A 16,008-nucleotide genomic window follows, 5' to 3' on the forward strand; every position below is an offset into this window, starting at 1 on the left:
CTTGTGAAATGGGTTGATCGGAGTAGTATATATTGAAAAGAAGAGGCGATAAAATGGCTCCTTGGGGTACTCCTGCATTGATTGGGGCTAAATCGGAGGTGCACGAACCGAGGCGAATTTTGAAATATCTATCTGTTAAATACGATTTAATAAGAAGAAAAAGTGGCGAGGGGAGAAAATTTCGAAGCTTGAATAGAAGGCCATCGTGCCAGACGCGATCGAATGTCTGGGATATATCTAGGAATGCACAGGTACAGTATTGTTTGCGTTCGAGAGTTATTGAGATGGCATCAACTAGTCGATGTATTTGGTGGATTGTACTATGGTTGGTGCGGAAGCCGAACTGAGATGGAGGAAGGATGTTATTGGTGATAATATATGGGGAAATGCGCTGAAGTATGAGCCTTTCACAAATTTTTGAAAGGAACGGTAAAAGGCTTATAGGCCTGTAGGAGCCAGGAGAGTCAGGTGGTTTATTGGGTTTGGAGAACATAACGATGTGAGAGAATTTCCATAGTAAAGGGAAGTAAGAGAGTCTTAGAATTGCGTTGTAAATGTAAGTTAATAGTATGATTGCTTTTTTCGGTAGACACTTGACGACTTCTGCGGTTATTAGGTCGAAGCCAGGAGATTTTTTGTTAGAGTATTTTAAAATTGTGTTTTTCACCTCGTTAGGAGTGTAGTATTTTGTAGGAGGTCCTATTGATAAGGGGGAATCTAGAAATTTTTTAATGTTACACATGTGTTGGTTATCAACAATATCAGCGTGGGGTTGGAAAATATTTGAAAGGTGTGATTGAAACACTGCTGCTTTTTCTGGATCACTAATAGCTAAGGAGTTATCTTCTTTTCTGAGAGGGGTTGAGATAGATTTATAATTTAGTAACCTTTTGGTTTCACGCCAGAGACTGCCATCTACAGCCAACAAACTGTGTAATTTCTGTTCGAAAGTATTTGATTTATGTTTTGCAAGAACTTTTTTTAATGAGTTTGCAAGTTTATTATATTTTATTTTATGCGATGGGAGATGGGAGGCCTGGTACCTTGCTCTTGCCCTGCGTTTTTCGACAATCAGATTACGGATTTCTTCTGGGAGAAGGTGTGGCTTGGAATTTGAGTTTCTATTTTTGACGGGCTTGGTGGTTGCCCATGCTGTCGATTGAATGAGATTTGTTAGATTATAGACTACTTCGTCTATATCTGTGCTGGACTTAAGTTTAATATTTAAGTTTATTTTTTCATTAATTAGATCGTGGAATTGTTTACGATTAGTTAAGGGAGAGAATAGTTTGGGAGGCTCGATGTGAACTGACGGTATTGCAGAGATCGAAAGTAATACGGAGGAGTGGTCTGAGTGTAAGTCTTAAGTATTATAGGTAGATCAGTATAAGTTGCCCGGAATTTTAGCTGAGAAGATATCTAAAATATCTGGGCTTTTTTTAGGAGAGGTAGGCCAATAAGTAGGTCCAGTTGGTGATAAAATTTGGAAATGTCTTTCGTTGGCTAAGTTGTAAAGTACGGTGCCGCGAGGATTGTTGGCACGACAGCCCCAACTCTGGTGCTTGGCGTTGTAATCACCACCGACAATAAAATTATTTTTAATTGTATTTAAGTAATTTGACAGAATTTCTTTAGTGATCTTGTGACGAGGGGGAGAGTAAAATGCGCCAATAGTAAGTGGTTGTTTAATTTAATTTGGATAGAGCAGGATTGTATATGGTCGAAACTATAGTTAGGAAGTGGTTGATAAAATAAGGAAGTTTTAACTAGAATTGCTACACCACCGTGTGCGGTATTGTCTGGGTGGTTCGATTTTAAAGAAAAGTAACCTGGGATATTTATAAAGGAGTATTTTGTGAAATGGGTTTCTGTAATTAGTGCGATATCTACCCGTTTATTATATAAAACTGTTTGTAATTCATTGATATGGTTTTTGAGACCGTTGGCATTGAAGAGAAGAATTAGGAGTGAGTTATTTGTGGCATTATTATTCATTTTTTTTATCTAATAGACTTGAGATTACTTTTGTTAGTAGAGAGATTAGAGGATTAATTAAGGTTTTGAAATCATTCAGGAAACTTGTCATTAAGAGTGTGATATTGGATTCTCAAGGAGAAGAGGTATTAGGTGTTGAAGGTGGTAATTCATGGCGAGCTGTCTGGTTGGCTACTGCCTCTGCGTAGGATTGATTTTGCCCCTTGGGAGAATTAGTAGGAGTAGGACCTACAGGGTGATTATCTTGTACATAATTAGACTTAAAATTAGTATCTTTAGTATCGAAGAAAAATTTGTTATTATTAGAGTTTGATTTCTTACGGTGTTGAAGCTCTTTGTAAGTAGAACAACCGTTGTAGCTCGCCGGGTGGTTTCCGTGACAGAGTGCACAGCAAGGAGGTTCATCTCGAGATTTTGGACAGGAAGAAGAGAGGTGATCTTTTCCACAGCAGACGCAGCGAGGTGGGTGGCCACCATATGCCTTTGTGTGCCCATAGTCCAGACAATTAGTACATTGGGCGATCGTTTTGGTTTTGTAGGGTTCTTCAACCTTTACTTTAGTATGAAGAAGAGAATTGAGTTCGAATATTTCATTTGAGTGGGTCGTTGGTTCTAAATCCACAAAAAACAGTGGAAGCTGTTTTTTGTTTAGTCTGTGGAGTACCTGAGAGACTTGACGGACTTCAAAGAGACGTGTTTCCAGTTCACTTTTAATTAAACTAGTTGGTGTAGTTGGATGTAAGTTGCGGATCACCACGCGAGTTGGTTTATTCTCTTTTAATTGAAACGTGTGAAATTGTGCTTTAGCATCTCTTAAGTACCTGACTAGCGTTCTGTATGCTTCAGGATTTGATGTTTGGATTTTTAGTTGATCTGGCGTTGACTTGCACTGAAAATTATCAACACCAATTAGCCCGCAGAGTACGGTGCATAAACCAGGGAAATCCTCTACGCATTTCATGAATATAGGAGGGGGAGGTTTGATAGACGAGGGAGCGTCTGGTTCGAAATTTGTATCCTGCGAGACTTCAACGGGAGGTTCTGCCGTTTGTTCTAATGAACTAAAACTTCGTAACGATTATTCGTAATGAATAATTTTTTTTTAGTTTTAGCAGGGCGTAATTGTGGAGAGGTTGGTGAATCCGGATTAGAATAACTGGAATTGGAGTGATTCCTTTTCCTTTGGGTTGACCAGTCACTCGATGGTGTGACGTTAGACGAAGAAGCCATGTAATTAGAGTTTTTTGTATTTGTATTTACATTGAGTTTTTGTTTTGCAGGTTTGTTGGTCGGAGGCATATCAGCGTTGTTGTTTTTGTTCGTAGTTGTTGACATTTGTGGTCGATGCGGAGGTGGTTAATTAATTAGATTAAACGGTCCGTCGAAGACGGTCCGCAGATAAGGAGACGCCGATCGGCGTGTTACGTAATAGAACAGCAGTTGGACTATTTATGAATATAATTATTTTAAAACTGTGTAAAATAATATTCATTCGTACGTACGACTGTACGAATGCGTGGTAAAACAAAATATAAGTAATAACTAATAAAAAATAGGTTATTTTTGTTTATTTATATGTACGAGAGACATTAAAGAAGTTGCAGTATTACGTTAATATTTAATATTAAATGCGATGTTTAATTAAGCACTAATTGGCAGGCGAGGCACGACGACGTTGATAATATGCGTGTGTATCGAACTGCTGCCGCATCGGAACTGATAATATGAATATAAAATATATGAATATAAAATATTTTCATAATTTATATAACATAATTTCTTTTTGATAAAAAAAGTAAAAGAAAAACTTACTCTAATGATTTAAAATCATCTGAATTGTTACCACACTTCTGAATTATTTTGTTTTCTTCATTTAAAAGAATCTCACTATTTTTGGACCTAAAATATTAAAAACAAAGTAACATAATATAATTTAATTAAAAATGTTGTGTAATAGGCACTATAATAAGAATATAAAATATTTTCATAATTTATATAATATAATTTCTTTTTTATAAAAAAAGTTAAAGAAAAACCTACTGTAATGATATAAAATCTTCTGGATTTTCACCATGTTTTTAAAGTACCTCATTTTCATTATGCATCTGCATATTAGATGATGAACAATTGTTATTGGCTGAACCATCTGTGTAACTATCTATTAAATTCAAAATATTTCTTATAAAAGATATCAATAATTATTGAATTAGTATCAAAGGTAATAACATTATATTTACTTTTCACTGAGTTATTCAATTGATGAAACATTTTATCAACACTGTTGAAGTTTTTTATTGTTTTATCTAGCTTCTCTTTTATCTCTTTAGCTATCTTACGGTAATAAGCACCACTAGGTTTAATTCTTTTATGTATAGGTGCCATTATTAGAGGAGTATAATTTACCTGAATAAATATAAATTAAAGATTTCTTTTTTCATTAATATATGAATATTATAAACTATAGATATATATCACAAATGTCCAATAAACAATTTAAGAACCAATATTAATAAAAAAATAATATTTACCTATGTATAGGTATTGTGTGATTATACAATCTGTAGGTATATAATGTATTAATTATTATTACTATTTATACTAAACTAGTAACAACTACAAATAGTTTAAACCGTATAGGTAAAAATAATAAGACTTACCTTGTTATATAATATAATATAATATAAATGTAATATATTATATCAATTTACAATTATCGATGTATCAATTCATCACAATTTCATACTTTTTACAGGATACACGGTAAACACATGGAAAATAAGCATAACACAAGAGTACATAACAATTAAATATAAGTCATGGGCGTATAACGTATCAATAAAAATATATTAATACCACAGATTATATGAAAACAGATTGTGCACTTAAATGTAAACAAAAAACGGCCTGATATGATCACCGCAAGAATCAATGTGACCATTTCAACGAACTAAAAATATTTGAAACTTGTCATATACTGGTGGCTGTGATGGGGACAGTTGGGTCCCGTGATAAGAAATTATAATTGATAATCTTAATCAATAGGCTCACCTGATAGTGATAACAGAGTATATGACAAAAATTTATACATAATGGAAATAGTGTTAATCCAACTCCCATACAATTCATCTGGTCATTTAAACAAAATTTTTGTCTTAATTATTTTACTCACTCAGACAATGCCAATTGCATAACAGACTTGGATGAAATTTTATCTAAAATAAATACTGATTCTTTTAATGACGAAACCATAAAAATAATATTTCAAGATAAAAATCCATTTAAATTTAAAAATACACTTAAAATAGATACCCCAGATTATAGGAACTTATCGATGCCTGAGAAAAATGCTTTTATATATGTTTGTGGGTTTTTGATGAAAAAATGTTTTGAAAAACATAGTTGCGAAGTTTGTATTCATTATGCAAAATCACAAAAAAAATTGGATGACTCTTTTACTTTGTTATTTCAAAGTATATGAAAATTCAGAAAAATCAATGTTTGGCAATTTAATGATGCCACAACATGAATTTTATGTTTTTATAGATGAGTTAGAAAACATTTTTATAAATAGGTTTCCACAATTATCTATTGAAAATGAAGTAGGTATTAAGTTAAAGTTGAGCATGACTAATGTTGCATTTCGACATCCGTGTCCACTATTTAATAAAGAGTATTTAATTAATTATTTTATAAGATTTGGGATTCATGCTGCTATTAAATTTTTAAATAGGAATTTAATATCAGAAAAACAAAAAAAAAAATAGAAAATTGTGTATATTAAATATTTTATAAATAAATTAGAAAGAAAGCCATTTGTAATAACATTTTGTACTTAATTATTTTTATAATTTATAATATATTTAATTGTTTATAGTAAAAAGTATAAGGTATTTGTAATTTACCTACATTCTAAATTTTTTTAATTGTAAAAATATTGTTTGATATTGTGATAAATTTAAATTAATATATTTTTGGAGACAACGATTTGCATTTTTTACATTTCAATTACAATTACCAAAGTACAATATTATGAACATTGAGTAGCAATTGAAAAGTTCACTTAGCTTAATTCAATAATTCAAATATCAATATAATGGTATGTAAGTATATACAATAAATTAGCATTGGTATTTGTGGTCACACTGATTTGGGAGACAACCAATCAGAACACCTTATTCATTTTTTACATTGCAGCATAGGAAGTGCACAATCTGTTTTCATATAATCTGTGTTAATACTGTCGTCTATCACATATTAGTATTTACAATGCAATAACCATTGAATATCGATATCATTATACAATTATCATTGTTTTGATTTATTCGGTAAAATAGTTGACCAATTTCTAAAATTAGATTTTTTCTGAATATTTTTATCAATAGTATAGACTATAGGCAATAATCACGGACCAAGATTATACTATAATATATATAATATATTTTACTACATATTATCTTAGTTCGTAGCAATAATACAGCTATATAGTCAGTGGTTCTTAACATTTTTCTAAATTACAAATTACAAAAAATATTAAATAAAATGCAATTTTTTTTTCATAACATCAAAATATTAAAATGATATTTTGCCGCCCCTGAAACATGCCGCCCCGGGCATATGCCTACCCGTGCCCCCCCCTAAATTCGGCCCTGAATTACGTACTACTTGAAATTCTGTTTCTATATTAACATCATTAAATCTTAAAGTTATCTTAATTTGTCCTTTTGTTGACACTATCTTATCATTAATTCCTTTTAAATATATATTTCTGTTTTCTTGTACTTATGTGTCACCTGTCAAAGCACTAAATTTTATTAAGTTAACATAGCTTCCAGTATCTATGAGTAATTCTATAAATTCTTTTCTTACATTGACGGACTGACAAGTGACATGATTGTTGTTTAAGACTGATACGATGTGTAAACATCGTCGAAATCTTCCTCGACTGTGGCTATTAAATTTATCGGGTGAGTGCCACTCATGTCTCCCGATCTTTGCGAGTTTCCCGAATCATTATTATACCTATCATTATTCTGTTTCCTAAAACACTTAGTGACGTCATGTCCAGATTTTTTACAATACGTGCATATAATGTTTACCGGAGCGTTATAATTAGTAGGTTGTCGCGTGAAATTATTGTTAGTTGGACGCGAATTACTATTGTTATTAGTACAGTGGCGCACACGTTATGGGTCAAGGGGGTCAGTTGACCCCCTAAAAAAAATTGGGTGGTGGGTGGTGGTTGACCGTTATTATAGCCTTAAAGGGTGATGGTGAATATTATAGCTAGGATTTTGTAGACATCTTACTTCTGTAACCTACATTCTATCCTCTACAGTCTACAGCAACAACATAAAACCTGTTAATTTAAGTAATATAGTTCAACAATTTAGTAGTAAATTAGTAAGTCGAAAACATCAGTCTGTCGATGCAGACGGTTGTCGTCGGTCGTTTACAATGTACGAATGTATTAGGAAAACAGTAAGGAACACAGATAAGCTGGTTGGTTTCTAGAAATTCGCTCAACGACCACGATTGCTTATGCCCGCATGATAATATTATATTTTAATAATAATACCTAATATAGTCAATATAGAGCCCTTTGTGTCCCCACTGCCAACAATATTTTATACAAATTACAAAATGTTACAAAATCAAATAATCGATTGTGGTTTTGCGTGAACACTGAACAGTGAACATTATCACAGAGTTGTTTTTGTTATTAGTGATTTATTAATAGCAAACTGCGTGTTATCGTATTGCCCGTATTGGTAAATCCTGATATAGCGTACTGCTACAACTGATGTCTGCTGTCAACAACCGTTTAGTCAGTACGACTACAGATTTTTCTCATATTATAACTTATCAGTTACCAGTTTGAAGTTTTAAGTTTGCCTTGTGACTTTTGTCTTGCGGCTTGTGAGCACTCTGGATTTATAGTTGTATTTATTTTGATTTATTAATTATTAATCAACCATGCCTGTCATCGAAACATGTTTATGTGGAAAAAAAAAAATAATTTAAATTCGACAAATTGGGGAAGACATTTAAGTACGTGCAAATCGATAAAAAACAAAAATTCAACTTCAAAATATCTAACTACTTATTTCAAAAGAATTTCGGCATCTTCTAGCTCTACCGAGTATGATGCAAAAAAAATGAAAAAAACTGGTGAGTACTAAGTATTATGCTAATATGATATTATGATAATATTATGATCTATCATTTATTTTTAGAATTTAAATTTTATATTACCTTCCTATTTTATCTAGGTATATTCTATGTTAGATATTATTTACAATTCAGTTTATAAATGGCGTACCTAGCCACCTATTATTCTATTATTAGGTATTCAATCTGAAGAACATGCCAATTTCTAATCATTTTTTTATCTGTTCATATAAAATACTGTATATACGTATGTACTACAGCAGTTGAGCAGTACAGAATACACTATTGCAATAATCGATTAAATTTAAATGATTTATGGGTAACAATTTATTTTAGGTCAGATGTAACATTTTTTTTTCTTAGTAGGTATTAAGAAATTATTTATGATTATAGAAGGGCAAAATTTAATAACATTGGAAGATATTAATGCGAAGGAAATGGAAAATGAAAACAAGGAATCTGATATAATTATTCCAGTTCCAGATTTAAATAGTTCAATGGCCACTAAAGATATAAATGGTGAACATGACATATCTGGTAAATTATATTATTTATTTAAAAGTAATTAAATTAAATTAATAAACTATGACTTAAATAAATGTTTTTACAATCAAAAGATTTCTAAAAGTTTTTAGTTGATGTAAATATTGATGTCTTCTCAAATGATCCAGCTGAATTGACGTTGCTAGCTCCATTTTCTTACGAAAAAAGAAAATTAATTCTAAATAATGGTCCTTGTCAACCTCAAAAAATTGATATGCCAAATAGAAAATTTCCAGTACACAATAGTAGAAGTTTTCAATGTTCCTGGTATATGAAAACCATGCCAGATGGTTCAGCTACTAGAAGAGAATGGATTTCTTACTCTTGTAGTAAAGATAAAATATTTTGCATTTATTGCATATTAATCGGAAATGAAAAAAGTACTGTATGGACTAGCACAGGCTTCAGCAGTTGGAATAAAGCATCTGAGAGAATAGTGATGCACGAAACATCATCAAATCATATTGAAGCTTGTCTTAAAATTAAATTGGAAGATACATGTTTGCCTCTTTTGCCTAGTATGTTAAAAGCAAGAAATGAGTTTGTTGCAAAAAATCGTATGATTGTTGAAGCTATTATAGAAATAATTTTATACTTAGCTAGACATTCCCTTGCTTTTCGAGGACACCGAGTAAGTTGGTCAGACAATTTAAGAGGAAATTTTAAAGATCTAGTTTGCTTACTGGGCAAATATCATCCTACCTTAGCAATTTACATTGTTGGGCATCAAGAAAAAAATAAAAACAAGTATGATTTTATTTCATGGAGACGACAAAATCAAATTATAGAATCTTTAGCTAGTTATACTCGTGTTGTGATTTTGAAACAGATAAAAACTGCCAAATTGTTTAGTCTTACAATGGATGGTACCTTTGATAACTCTAGAAAAGAACAGTTAGCATTTGTGATAAGATATTTAAATGAAGATAGTGGAGAAATCAATGAAAGGTTAATTAACTTAAAAGAATGCAATAATACGTCTTCTGAACAATTGTTTAATATTTTTGAAAACATTTGTAATGACAATTCTTTAAATTGGAATGATTATTTAGTGGGACAGTCCTATGATGGGGCTAGTAATATGCGTGGTTCATATAATGGTCTTCAAGCTATAATTAGGCGTTCTAATACAGCTGCTATGTTATGCACACCGACTGAATTTGGTCCTTACCGATGCAGTTAGTTCCTCTGTGAATGCTGTTGATATGTTTGGAATTATAGAAACTGTACATGATTTTATTAATTCAAGTAAGAAAAGGGTTGCATTATTTGAACTACATCAAGAAAAATGTTATGGTAATAAACAACGTAAACGTCGATTTAAAAGGGTTCAGACAACAAGGTGGTGGTCCCATGATTTGGCATTAAACACAGTTTTGGATACATTTGATGCATTATGTGACATATTAGAAGAACTTCAAAAAAGTGAAAGTTCAAGTGATCGAAAAGGAGCCCACCAAGCAAAATGTTTAAAAGAAAATTTAATTTGTGACAAATTTTTGTTGACTGCATTTATTTACAAACAATTATTTGAAATTGTGACACCTTTAAGTAAAATGTTACAAACTGTAGACATAGACCTAATTGGAGTTATAGCTGTAGTCGATGACAAAATATGTGAACTAAAAAATGCCAGAAGTGATGAAAACTTTTTAAAATTACAGGAAAAAGTTGATAGGTTTAAAATGTGTTCATCTGTGGATAACGAAGATTTTAAACTATTGCCACTAAATCGTTCAAAGAGAGTTCCAAAAAAGTCTGCTGAAGAAACCCAAGATGAAGTAATCAATGATCCACTTCAACATTTTAAAATTCAAACTTTTTTTGTTGCATATGATACTGCAATTATACAGATTAAAGAAAGGTTCAGTGAAATCACCAAGGGTATTTACAAAGATTTGTCCTTATTTTCTCGGAGACGTTTGGAAGAAATTTCAAAAAATAATGATCTATTACCTAAAGATGCATTTGATGTGTTTTCTGATGTTTACAGTAAATTTATACTGAAAGATGATTTAAAAAGGGAATATTTGCAGTTTTCTAAAAGTTATTTCAATTTTGAACAAGTGAAATTATTGCCCTTGCAATTGCATAACTCTGAAATAGAAATTTATGATGACCTCAGTGGTTCATTGACTGATGAAGCATCAGAATCAGAAATAGAAGATAGTTTTGAGAACAATCACGATAGACAAGACAAAGAAGTACCAAAACTTCATAAAAATGGATGCAGTTTGTCAATTGTTTTAAAGGTTTTGCTAATCAGTGGCCTATCATCTACATTCCCAATGCTTACTACTGCCTTAAAAATTGCTGTTACTCTCCCAGTGGCCAGTACTACTCCAGAGAGAACATTCTCAAAGTTAAATATTGTGAAAAATAAATTACGTAGTACTATGGCAGAAGGTAGACTTGAAAGCTTAATGAACTTTCGTGTGAATCAGATATCAAAATTGAAACTGATCAAATAATCAACGATTTTTCCAGAAAAAGTGTATTGTTAGAAAAAGCATTATTGTCCTAATATAGTTATTTCAAATAATTGTATTTCCTCTCTTTAAAAATAATATACAACTTAATTTTAGTAAATTGTATTGCTCATTTAAGTAAAAATTACAATTTCAAGTTATTTTACTATCTCAGTCTTACTAAATTAACTTCGCTTTTATTTTAAATACCCATATTTGTAAAGGATCATGTATTAAAAATGGTAAAAACTATTTTTATTAATTTTGCCTTTAACATTTTGTCTATTTTTGAATAATTATATAATATGCTATAGTTTTGTCTTGTGTATGCTAGTTTAAAATTTTGATCTAAGTGTATAGGAATATAATTTGATTTGACAAAAAGTTTCCTTATTTACAAGTTACAAACTTAAATAAGTAATAAAAACAGTTCGCCTATATAGACAAAAAATGTACCTATGTAATAGTTTTTAAGTTTTATATTCATTATTATTATATAAAAAATAGTTTTTTGAATAAATTTAAAGTTAAATTATATTAAACTTCAATGAATTTAGGGGGGAGGACTAGAGTCTCAAGCATAGGCGGCAACTAGGGGGGGCATGAGGGTGCAGTTGCACCCACGACAATTTTTCTGGGGGGGGCAAAAGTATCATTTTGCACCCACACACAGACAATCACAACAGTAAAAATATTTTAATTATTTTTTTAATTAAAGAAGTGTTGAAACTTAACGGACTCAAAATTGAAGACATTCGAGGGCAATGCTATGATGGCGCTGCGTCAATGCGTGGGGCCTATAAAGGCGTTCAAGCAAGAATAAGGGCAGAAAATAGTTTAGCAGTTTATATACATTGTTATGCCATATCTTAAATTTATGTCTTGTAGATTTAGCAAAACAAATATCATGTGTTCGAAATATGTTTGGTACATTACAAACGTTATATAGTTTTATAGGAGCATCATCTAAAAGGTTTGCCGTTTTTGAACAGATGTTAAGTTCCGATGGAGGCCCTAAAACAATCAAGGCATTATGTGATACACGCTGGAGTTGCCGTTATGAAGCCTTAAGATCAGTGTTCCATAATTTAACTGCGATAGTTGATACATTGGCTGAAATAGCAGAAAGTGATAGAGAATTTGGATCTGATGCGGCTGCTTTATTAAAAAGCATTCAAACATTTGAATTTATATTTTCTCTAATTTTACTGGAAGATGTATTATTAAAAACAAATGTCCTATCCGAATATTTGCAATCATCAACATTAAATTATGGCCTAGTAAGTCAAATGGTAAAAGAAACTATAAGAAATTTTGAAGAATTGAGAACAGATGACAATTTTCAGAAAGTATGGGAAAAGGCTACTATTGTTTCAAAAAATAATGGTTGTAGTGAGCCTAACCTACCACGCATTAAATCAGTACCATTAAAATTAGGTGGTGGCAAAAAACAAACTATACAGACTGTTCAAGATCATATTCGTATAAATGTATTTTTTGGAATTATAGATACAGTAATGATGTGCATGAAGAGTAAATTTAAAGAAAATGATTTAAGTTTGTTAAATTCTATGAATAATGTCTTATTTAATAAAAACCCTACTAATCAGTCAATAGAGGAAGTTTGTAATACATACAAAATAGAATCAAACGATTTATCAAGTGAGATAAAAATAGTAAATAGATTATTTTTAAATCATGAATGTGATACAATTATAAAAAAAATAAATTATATTAGATCTTCAGATATTCAGACAGGATTCCCAAATTATACAAATATATTAAAGATTTTTTTAACTATTCCTACAAACACTGCATCTAATGAACGAAGTTTCTCAGCTTTACGGAAATTAAAAACATATTTAAGAGTCACAATGAGTCAAGAGCGATTGAGCAGTTTAGCAATCTTATACATACAAAAAGAATACCCTATAGATTTTGATAATATAATTGACAAGTTTGATGCTGAGGCTTCAATAAGAGGTCGTCGTTTGACACTGAAGTAGTGAAGTTGACAAATACCTAGTAATTATGTAACACAGTTAATTTTTTTTTTCATTATTATTTATGTCAAAATAAAAAGTTGTTTTTTAATAATATTTTTACATATTCATGTACATATTTGAAATACAGAGACCCAATTGGAATAGTTATTAATAAATAAATTTTTTTACCTACATTTGTTGTAGCAATAGTTATATATTAGGGGGTACTGGGGGGCAACTTCCCTATGGATTTGTGAATGTTATTACCATAAACGTTTGCACCCACATAGGTTTCTACCAAGTGCCGCCTATGGTCTCAAGTGCCCAGAGGGTCTATATTGGAGTTGCTTTGATAATGGTTGGTGGGTCGGTGGTCATCGATATTAATGTTCGACCCATGTTAGTAAGATTGAGTGTGCGCCACTGTATTAGTATGACGATTTTGAACACAGTCTCGAGCGAAACGATTACCTCCGCATTGGTAACATTGTATAGTGGCAATTGTGTGGTTATTATTCTGATAACTACGTATATAATTATTATTGCGATTGAAGTTATTATTACCTCGAGGCTGATATTGATTACTACTATTACCGTGATTTATATCAGGTCTATTAAAATTCGGATTTCGATTATATTGTGATCGATTAAAATTTCCTCTTGGATTGTAATTTTGTCTAGATAACTTATTACTGTTATAATTAGGTCTATTATTATTCGGAGCGTTGTAATTATTATTTTGCCCGTTAGAATTTCTGGTATTCGCGGGGGGGTTGTTTACTTGTCTACCTGAACTATTGCCTTCATAATATTGATATGCATAGGTTTCAGACTTAATCTCGGTCTCTTCGTCCTTAGCAACCTGGATAGCTAACTCTAAAGTGGGTGGTTTTTGGGATTTTACGATGGTCTTTAAGCTAGGTATTAACCCTTTAATAAAACTACCAGTGTCTGTTCTTTTAATTGATCGCGAATTGTATCAGCTTGGTCTGTAGTTTTTCCCTTAGTGCTTGCTACACATAGATTGAAATATAATTGTTCTACTCTACGCGCGTATGCACCTACGCCCTCATTGTTTCTCATTCGTACGGAATTTAATGCTACTTGCAATGAAGATGTCGATTGTTGTGGTTCAAATGCATCTAACAGAATTAACTTAATACCCTCCCAATCACTGGTGTCACTGGTAGGGCTACAATTTTGTAGGACTACAAAAAGCTTTAAAATTTAAAATTTTACACAGATAATACATTTTACATAGATAAAAGTTTACAATTTGTTTACATTATACATAATTCAATAGTAGGTACATAGATAAAATGGTTAATTATTGTCTTATCATGACAATTTACATGATAATAATTATTTGTTACATTTTTTTTTTCTCTTTTTTTTTTTTTTTTGATTATTGACTAGAGTATTACAATTGATTAGATTGACACAATTATATTTTTGTTAGTTAACATAATATATAATTTAAATACAATAAAATAGTTATTAGTAATTTGATTAAAATAATTTTACAATAGTTATACAATTTCAATATAATAATTTAATTCATGTTATTATACATAAAAATATCTTTGATTACAATAAATAATAATTAGTATTTAAAATCGCCAATGGTATCATAGACCAATATATATTTTTTATTTCCTTTATAATAAATTATGTTATATTAATTATCTTTCGTAAAACAGTAAATCATTTGCACTAGTGTACAATATTAATATATACATATGTGATTTACATCGGTTCTATTAAAATTCGGATTTCGATTATACTGTGGTCTATTAAAATTCAGATTCTGATTATATTGTGGCCTATTATATGTATTAGTACTCGGTCTATAATTATTATTATTTGGTGGGTTATAATTATTATTGTGGGTACGATTATCATTGTTAAAATAATTATTCCGCCTATTGAAATTATTGTGATTATAATTATTTGCTTGTCTACGACGGTTATCACCTCCGTAGTACTGGTATGCCTCCGATTCAGATTTGAGCTCGATCTCTTCATCCTTAGCAACCTGTAATTCTAAGGTGGGTGGCTTTTGAGGTTTTACTATATTCTTTAAACTATGTGTTAATCCTTTAATAAAAACTTCTAATGTCTGTTCTTTTAACTGATCGCGAATGGTAGTTGCCTGCTCTGTACTCTTATTCTTGGTACTAGCTATGCATAAATTGTAAAATGGATATGCACCTACGTCTTCGTTGTTCCTCATTCGGACGGAATTCAATGCTACTTGCAATGATGATGTCGACTGTTGCGGTTCGAATGCGTCTAATAAAATTAATTTTATAACTTCCCAATCACTAGTGTCCCTATATCGACACGCAGTTAACGCCTGGTCAAATAATTTAGTGTTAATATATTTCGTTAATATGAGCAGATCTTCTTTTTCTACGGCGGAACATGCTAAGTCACATGCCTTAAGAGTGCGTATCACCAAAAGTTTACGCGTGCAACAACCGAGAGGACGCGCTGTTAGGTGTTTTCACAATCCGCAAGCGCGCGGCGTTTAAGTCACGCCTACTATTCGCAATTCGCAACCGAAATAATGCTTCTAATGACGATGAAATTATAACTTCAATTGCTAAATGGCTAACAAGTGCAAAAGGAAGAATTGAGGGTAAATAATATATTTAGGTTTGTTATATTGTCATTCTTATTTTAAAAAATTAACTGTTTTCAAAGGTCACTATATAAACTGTAGTTTTTTTTTATATATTATACTTAACTATTATATACATCTATTAAATATAAAAAATTTTGTTATATTAAGTTTTTTTTATATTTATATTCTTATAAAAATTCATATTTTATTTCAATTTTTTTAA

General features: G+C 31.1%; 1 pseudogene; it reads left to right on the top strand.

Annotated features, from left to right (window-relative positions):
* The first annotated feature begins 5,326 nt into the window (after positions 1-5,326).
* LOC132934126 (uncharacterized) lies at positions 5,327-5,787 on the top strand (annotated as a pseudogene).
* The last annotated feature ends 10,221 nt before the right edge of the window (positions 5,788-16,008 follow it).

Source organism: Metopolophium dirhodum, chromosome 1 (assembly GCF_019925205.1).
Source record: "Metopolophium dirhodum isolate CAU chromosome 1, ASM1992520v1, whole genome shotgun sequence".
In the NCBI taxonomy this organism is placed as follows: domain Eukaryota; kingdom Metazoa; phylum Arthropoda; class Insecta; order Hemiptera; family Aphididae; genus Metopolophium; species Metopolophium dirhodum.